At 38.6% G+C, this 9297-nt stretch overlaps 1 long non-coding RNA gene across 1 annotated transcript; it reads left to right on the top strand.

The window, feature by feature from the left end:
• The first annotated feature begins 3332 nt into the window (after positions 1-3332).
• Positions 3333-7957, top strand: LOC131188985 (uncharacterized). The gene is made up of 3 exons (XR_009152878.1): positions 3333-3611; positions 6362-6459; positions 7552-7957. It is a non-coding gene; the product is annotated as an uncharacterized LOC131188985 (long non-coding RNA).
• The last annotated feature ends 1340 nt before the right edge of the window (positions 7958-9297 follow it).

Here is a 9297-nt window from a genome sequence, read left to right as displayed (position 1 = left end):
TGTCTTAATGCTTACAATCTAAATTCTTTTATGCCAAATCACCTTTTTCTTCCCCTCAGTTTTCTTCTGCTATTTAACTTGGCCCTCTGTAAAACAGATCATATTTTTAAATGTTGCCTTAGAAACTAGCCTTGAAATGTTTCTTCCAGAATATGTGCTTTCCACTTGACGATACAGCTTTTGAGTTTTTTTAAATGTCTTGTCTACCAGGCTATCTGTACAGTATCTTCTTTTATACCAAGCATTCATATTCCTATGTATTTCAAACCATAGTATCTACCCTTATATTATGCATTATAAACCAATGCCTTCTCAAGTGAGCTTCTCAGCTATCTTTGTGCATAGCTGAATAAAAGCTGCAGTAGGTCTTTATAGAAAATGAGTAATTATGGTGGTACAAAAAAATAACAATGTCTATTCAACTAATTAGAAGTAGTTTTATCTATTATTGTCCTTTGGTGTTTTCAAATCCTATAAACACTGTAATCAAGCTCATTAAAGTTACAATTAACATTAGAAAAATATACAGTTCTTAAAGAACCATGTTACATGTATTTACCATGCACATATGTTCTCATGACATTAAATGGCTTGTTGACCATTTGTAGAAATCCAAACATAAAATAACCTTACACTTCGAACTGCCCTTCTTCAGCTTGGTGTTCTCCAAAGACCTTCAGATTACAAGCCTCAGAATTTCCAACCAAATTCCAACTCCAAGGGCAGGTGGTTAGAGAAAGTTCTTTAAAGCCTCTGTTCAAAATACAGTTACATTATTTACGTAGGTGTTATGTTGTGTCTGCACCCCCCGAGCCGGGCCTCCTGCCAGAAAGTGACTTGGAGCCGGGCCTGCTGCCAGAAAGTGACTTGGAAAGTGAGGGGGAAGGGCCGTCAGGACTTACCTCAGGAACACTGGCTTCCCTGGCTCAGCTCAAGGAGCAGAGGCAGGCCAAGTGGACGAGCTAACGAGGCCTCCGACCCTGACTTCCCCCCCCCAAGCCACGCCTTCAGACCCAGCTGATGGCAATCAGGCTTGGTTGGACCCTAGGTTTCGTAGGCAGGAGAGGAGAGAACAACAGAAGCCGGGGTGGGGCAGGCCTAGGAAGTGCTGAGTCATGGAGCCACACCCCACAGGATATAAAGGCAGTGAGCACTGCTGTGTCTCTTCGTAGCAGGCAAATCAACTGATTAACTAAGAGCTGAAGTTTGTTCCTGAGTGACTCACCATCGTCGAGGGAGATATCAGAGAACTTGGCAGACATTCGCTATTCTGCTGCCAGAGCTGATAGTGCCGGCTAATTAAGCCATCACTCGGACGGAGGCGAAGGAGGACAGAACATGTTATTTTAATTTGGTTTCATACAAAGTTGTATTAATTAAGATGATTTACTTCTGATTTGTGTGGTTACTAGTCAGGGGTGGGTTCCACTTATCTTTACTACCTGTTTGCAACGAGAGCGTGCAGAAGCCAATCTGAAACTACATTTCCTCCGTCATTATAGTGAAGAAAGGTAGCGTGAATGTTTCTAATTTTGGGGGAAAAAATGTGTATTAGATGGTGGAAGAGACTTTGAAAATAAATACAGGCAGTTGTATTTATAAAATAAATTTATCTATAAAATAAATACAGGCAGAGCACAGTATAGCTATAGAGTATAGACAGACAGACAGACAGCCTCTAAAGAACAGAAACAAATTAGGAACTACATTTCAGCCCCATGCTACACTTGTGAACTTCTGAATCCACCTGGCTAACAATTATTTTAAATACAGTATTTGCTTAAAGGGAAGTACCTTGCTATGATTTAATTCAGCATTCTGTGTGCAGTGATCCCTATTTAAAGTTTCTGGATGCTATTTGAAAGAAATTGAACTATCCCTCAATCATTCTGTTTGCTTCATATAAATTCCTAAGGGCCATTCCAGTTTCTGGATTTCTGCTGCTTCCAAGAAAGCAAAAATCTACTTCCAAGAAAACAAATGTATTTTCAGTGCTGCTTGACGAAGTTCGGGATATGTTGTAAATTCTTTACTGAATGGTTGAAAGCACACCTATACACACAAAAAGTGTGGGTCTAATCCCATGATGTGAGAACTTTACTGATATGCCACGATTATTTCTTCCCATACTGAATTTGGATAATATGTCTTCCCCATCACTTGTTGAATTTCATGCAGTTTAGTCTTTTAAAAGAAGGATTAGATTTTTGAAAATTGGTGATGCCACTTGGCTGTTGCTCCTGGTCTTTCCTCAGGTTCTTCCCAATGCTCTAGGAATATATATATTTGCCAAAGCATAACTCCTGTTCAAGATTTTTGGGGACCTTGATTTTTACCATATGCCTGGGTCTCTGTTAGTTTGCCCATACACGGGTGAGTTGAGACCTAGGGCTGGCTTCTGCCAATGGGCATGAACTACTGTCCTTTATTGCAGGCATTGTTGTTGAACTTGGCAAACTGCTAGGCATCTTCTGCTTAGCTCTGTTTTTCTGGCAGTCCTGTTAAGTCAAACTGTTCCAGCTATCACCCACAAGTTTCTCTTGCAATTGCCGATGCTCTCCGCATCCATTCTTCAAGTATCCGTTTCCATCTCCTACAACCATACCCATCTTACATCCTATTCAGCTTTTATGGGCTGCCTGTCCAAGTGGAGAGAGAATCCTGGAGCAGACTGAAGGAGGACCCTGTCTGCATGTATAGATGGGCTAAGCTGCACCAGTCCCAATTCTTTGGCTTTGGCAGGTCCAAATCTCCATTGGCCCCAGAGAGTGACTGAAAAGAGCTCTGTAAATAGTTTCAGGAGGAGACCTCCAGAAGTACATACCCATGAACAGGCTGATGAATAGATCCTCAACTATTGCCAAGCACTTGCCCTGCCAGTAAGACTGTGGATAGAAACTGTGCTACAGCTATGGCTCCAGTTAAATTTATCCCAGCACCTTTGTTCGTCACCTCCTTTCAAAGGATGTTTTCATTGCTCCACTCTTTGGAAGTTGACTAAAAATAGAAGGCCAGAATAACACTGAATCAAAAGGAGACTTTGTCTCAGAAGAAATGTGAACTGATCTGCATGTTGCAGTTAACTTTTCATGTAGCTTTTATTCTGAAGTATATTTTTATAATATCCTTTTTGGATGCACTTATTCCACCTTTTATCTGTTTCCCCCCCCCAAAAAAACCCCCTCAAGACATCCCAAATCCAAAGCATCTGAAGCTTTTTAAATTAAAAAATACAAATAAAGACTTTATGGTTTAGGTCCTTCTGGTATACTCTCTATATTCATTTTCAAACAAAAATACGGCAAAGGGTACATCAAATATTTATCCTTGGAAATTAAAATAACATGCAATGCAATAAGTTTCCCTTTTACAATTTAATTGCTTCCAGCAATTGGTAAGAGATTCAGATGCACAAGAAAACAAAGAAGAGAAAGGGGAATAGACATCATCTGAGCAAAAGTCAAAAGTCACAGGTTTAAAAACAAACAGTTTTTTGTTCTAGGGAATGATAAAGAACGATTAAGTAATAAAGATAACAAAGAGCAAGAACAGTTACAGAGAATAGAAGGAAAGGACTGCAGAAGCTGTCAGAAGAGAATAAAGTGGCCCAGGTGGGTACTGAAGCTCTTTCTTGCCCAATTTTCAATCCAACAAGTATTACATGATTTCTACTGAGTTTTAAAAGAAACTCCAATTAGTTTGAGACCTGTTGGCTGTCAGCTGTATCAGCCCTAAACTGCATCAGACGGAAAAATGTTAAAACACTGATGCACAAAATATAAGACAATACTCCATGCTTGGGTTTGGTTTGGTTTGGTTTGGTTCAACTAATTTTTAAATTGCATTTGATACTTTTACTTGAAAAAGAATGTTTTCTTGGTAGGATCTTCTAATGGTAGGAAGGATTGTTGCCGCTATTTGAGGGACATTTATACAATATACTTCTTCTATATTATTTCTAATGTAACCATCTGTAAAACTTTTGTCTTGCTAGTTTGAAGAGATATTGTTTCCAGCTTCAATGTTTGCACTCATCTTTCTAGAACTTATGGCTTTTGTTGAGTCATATTTTTTTTCATGTCACGCTAAAGTAAAGACCTTGGAAATACATATTTCCTTTTCATCAGTTCTGCCAATTTAGTGTTTGTCCTTTCCCCATGAGAAGTGGGGAAGTCTTGTGGAAGATGCTTAGTTAAAACATTACTAGATGTAATATATAAAATGTAGGAAGGTAAGAAACACACCATTTAGGCAACATTGCAGAACGCCTCCCCTTGATATGGTATGCACAGAAAGTCATCTGGCCGTGATGGAATAGGGAGTGATATCTGGATAAGACTGGCAAGCCAGATAGGGAAATCAGGAAGATTTCTAGTTGCTGACATAGCTAAAATAACCCACATTTTTGTATTATCCCTGCATAATCTGATGATTATCCATGTTAAAAATGGAAAGTATTTTTCCAGCCTATGCTCCAGTAAGTGACATGCAACTTAGTCATTAATCCATGTTTCAGTTTAATATCTTCCCTTGAAATGTTTATTAAAATAAGAGAAATGCTAGCAACAAGATCGGCCTCATTTTAGGATCTTTCTAAGTGAATTTTTCATCATGTTCCATCACTTTCACCAATGATTCCTCCATTGTGGGTAGTGCTGGATCTTTCCTTCTTTGTGCATACAATCTAATTTCATTGCAATCAACATATACAAAATACAACTATTATTTTATTCCTCTTATTTAGTAGTGTAATAAATTTATCGGGATTGGTACTGGAATTCCTATAGTCCAAGTCTTGGGAGGCTTCATTCTTCATGCACTGGCTAGATAGTCTGTTGGCTTAAAAATTTATGACCTCCACAATGGTCGTGTTTCAAGTATTAACAACTACATATTAACATATGTATACATATGTCAATGGAAGGATACCTGATCTTGTTTTTATTTCAGAGTGGATGAGAAGTTCTTTGAATATGGAAGACATTGACGCCTTCCTTGCCATGTTTATTTACAACTCTGGGTGGCTTCCAAACATTAAAACTAGGACACATTAAAATAATAAAACAATAAATAACAACAACAATAAATATCATTAAAATAGGTAGGGGCACTCAAAGCACAGAGAGGGAGGTGAAGTTTTTCCTAATCTAATAGCCACCTCCAGATGGTGCACCCCTTTGGGGTCTTAGGCCAATTAGCAGAGGTCTTCAGGCCCTTGTGAAAGGTCAGAAGAGTGGGTCAAGAGCTAACCTTGCGGGGGGGGGAGGTGTTTGCACAATGATCCAAAGGGCATGAACCATACCATAAAATGCTTTTCAGCCGAAAAATCCCTGACTGACATGGCCGGAAGCAAATCTCTGCCAGCACAGGAGAGGTGAACAAATCCCATTGGGGTGAGACAGTTCTTCAGATAACTAGAAGTTAGAAGTGATGAAGTTGCTTTCTGATTAAACTGTAGACTGAAAGGCAGTCAATCCATTAGACAGTTCACCCAGGGTTCTTGGGATTCTCCTGCTAATTTGGCAGACAGGTCTGTGCCTTGTTGATATCTGGAATACAAGGATGACTAATACATTGGATTAAATTGCTCCTGCAAGGTTTTTCATATTTGCTGATCCTAAGAAGCCACCTGGTGCTTGGTTGATTTTTGAGAGATTCAATGGCTGAAAAGACGATTTCAACAACTTTGTCCCCTATGTGGTTCTTGGTGGCCTGTGACTTGGTGATCCTCATTGCTCATAGTTTCTACTTGAGCAGCAGGTGGAAGCTAATATCAAGGGAGTCTTTCCACAACTTTGACCGGTATGCCAATTCTAGCCTTATCAGTGCCTGCAAGCCCTGGGTTGTTTGCACCCTGATTACTGCAATCACTCTATGTGGGACTTTGTTAGAAGAAAATTTAAAAGCTGCAACTGGTGCAAAAGGTGGCAGCCTAGTTAGCTGAGAATATCTACAGCAGAGATACAGCTATCTTGAGGCTACTGCATTGCCTTTCAGTAGACGTCTCCATTCAATTCAAAGTGCTGGTTGTAACTTTTAAAGCTATGTATGTATGTATGTATGTATGTATGTATGTATGTATTTTATATAGGAAAATTTACATGATCCCCCAACTCACTTCCAGTGACTCCAGATGGCTTACAAGAATAAAATCCCAATATAAAAACAATACAAAAAGCTATACAATACAATGCAAAAGTAATATTTAAAAAAGCAATAACCCCACCCTCAGCCCCTTGGTGACAACAATCAAACAAGCTACTTGATGGGTTCCATATCATTCTTGGGTCCCCAAGCTAATTGCATGTTTTCAGGGCCTTGCAAAAGAGTGTCAAAATGAGAGGCAATCTTATCTCTGCAGGGATGAAGTTACACAGGAAGGGAGCCACCATGGAGAAGGCCCTTCTCCAGATGGATCTTCTTAGGAGCATCCCCTGTTTCCCAGCTCTGCTGGATCAGGTAAATACAATTGGGAGAAGACAGTCCTTCAAATAACCTGGTCCCAAGCCATTTAGGGCTTTGAAGGTGAGAGCCAGCACCTTGAATTGGACTTGGAAGCAAATTGGCAGCCAATGCAGCTCCCATGAGAGGTGACACATGTGCAAATCTAGACTTGCACAAAACCATGCAAGCTGCTGCATTTTGAACCAATTGAAGCTTCCAAATACTTTTCAAGGGCAGCCCCATGTAGAAAGCTTGTTGGTCCAAGAAAGGGCGCAACTGATACACAATCCATATTGTGCAGAAGTCCTCTTGGACACAACTGCCACTTGCTCCTCAAGCAGGAGTTGTGAGTCCAGGAGAACACCCAAATTATGTACTGGGCCTGAATAGGTTAGTGCCATCCCATCCAAGACCGCACTGCATCAGACTATACAGGGTATCATCAATACTGGGTACAATTATGCACATCCAGTGTCTAACTTTCCCACATAAAGTGTCTGCCAAAAATGGGCCTCCTCTGTATTAACCTCAGTTCTCTGGAACATGCTGGCCAGAGGTATTATCTGGACACTTATGGAAGACCTGACAACCGTTGTGTTTCCGTGAACCTTTGGTCTATAACAAAAAGCTATGGATGACACTGACAATTGTTGCTATTATTAATGCTAACCTTATAGATTACTTGGAAGGTTGAGTCTTCTTTTTGTATACTGATCAGATCCAGTATATTGATTGGTGTGGTACATAAATGTAGAGTAAATAAATGCTTCTCTATAACAATGAAGGTGATCTGATAAAACTGGTCTCTAATCGCTTGATACCAAGCATAGGTTTTGCTCTGTTCTATGTGGTTTTTCTTCTTTGCATTTTAATAGGTAAAAAAGTGAAGTGAAACTATGGAACTATAAAATGGCAATTTCCCTTTTCCCACCACTCATGTCCTGCTTGTCACATCAAAATATAAACTTAATGTCTTTCTTCATATATAAGCCACTTTTGGAAACAATAATTGTTTAAAGTACAGGATGAAAAGGAGTAAAGAAATAGAATCTTGATTACAAACATAAACTGAATTGTCCCTCTTTTTTTCACCACTCTTCTTTGCAGGGTGAAGAAATTAAGTGCTATTTTTAGCAACCGAAACTGCAATGATTTGAAACTGCAAGAGTAAAAATGAATGAAACTCAAAGTAATATATTTATAATTTGTCTTTATTGTAATAGTTTTTTCTTCTAAGACAAATCTATCCCTGTTGGACAAAATATTGTGTGCTGACTGGTTTAAGAATATATAGTATATTTTATATATAGTAAGAATATATAGTATATAGTATAATATTTTCATTAATAATATTTTAGAGAGACTCTCTTTTTATTCCATCTATAAAATCACCTTATGTAGCAATTTGTTAAGTCAGAATTTTTTCCTGCTGGCCCTTAGTGGATTAAATATTCAGGAACTCATTTTCGTGTAAATATCACTTTTCCTTAAGGAAAAATTTCCATTTCAAGAATGATGCATTTTCCATCTATGTGTTTTTGTTTTCGTGCAGCAGGTGTAGATCATGTGCTTTGGAGAATAAGATTGCATGAGAATAATTATTTTCATATGCCCCATTTTTGACATTTTATACCTGCCTCTCTTCATATGTGTTTCCCCATGTTATAATCCTAAAATTAATACTCCTCCTTTAGAGAAAGAAGACTGATTCTTGGAATCAGAAACTCTGGACACAATCTGGATAAGTGCTTTGTCGGGTCTATCAAAATCCATCTCCAGTCATTCATTAATCATATTCAGGCATATTTCTTTCAGCCTTGCTCCTCAAAGTGCGTATTTTTAAGTCATCTGTGGAATTGAGGATGTTTGTTTGCAAAGGTTGTGAGTAAGGGATATATCAATCATTTAGAACCCTGAATGCTGCAATTCCTTTACAAACAGCCTTGCTTAATGAGCAGCTGCTGAAAGACATTCTGCCCTCAGCCAATAGGACAGGTTTTTTCCTGCTTGAACATGGAAAATTTGAAACTGGGTAGAGGACGGGTCTTGGTCACTTACATCTCCTCTTAGTCCTGCCATTGAACACACACACACAAAAAAAAATAGACTGGAAAATGATTTATTTGCATTCTCTGAGCAGGAAGGACAAAACAATAACATGAGACCTCCACTGCATGGGTTTACAAACCTTGTTACTGTATTAATTTTTCAGCCAGGAAAATTCCCCAAACTTTAAATTAACACTGATCTAAAGAAATGTATTTTTAGACTTCCAATAACAAACCCTGCCAACTAGTAACAAACATTAAATCAATTGCTTATGTTGCATCCATCTAAAGTTTAATGAATAAGGCTAAGAAACCAACAGTAGGATTTGTTACAAAAAGCTATCGGGCGATTTTCTTTATTTCTTCAAAATCATCAAGCTATTGGGATAATAAGAATAGGAATAGCACTTAGGTTTATATACCGCTTCACTGTGCTTTATAGCCCTCTCTAAGCGGTTTACAGAGTCAAAATATTGCCCCTAACCATCTGAATCCTCATTTTACCAACCTCGGAAGGATGGAAGACTGAGTCAATCTTGAGCCTGGTGAGATTCAAACTGCCAAACTGCAGGCAATCGGCTGTCAATAGAAGTAGCCTGCAGTACTGCATTCTAACCACTGTGCCATCACAGCTCATAATACCATGGCTCATAGTACCATTTATTTACTTATCTATTTTAAATATTAATATGGCTGCTCCTCTTATATAGTGTAACACTGGACAGCTAACAACAGCAACTCTATAACACGTAAATCCATAATCCACATTTTTAGTTTTAAAAAATGCATCCATATCTTTTGCTGA

Source organism: Ahaetulla prasina, chromosome 1, assembly GCF_028640845.1.
Source record: "Ahaetulla prasina isolate Xishuangbanna chromosome 1, ASM2864084v1, whole genome shotgun sequence".
NCBI lineage: Eukaryota > Metazoa > Chordata > Lepidosauria > Squamata > Colubridae > Ahaetulla > Ahaetulla prasina.
This window is presented reverse-complemented; position numbering and strand designations above follow the sequence as displayed.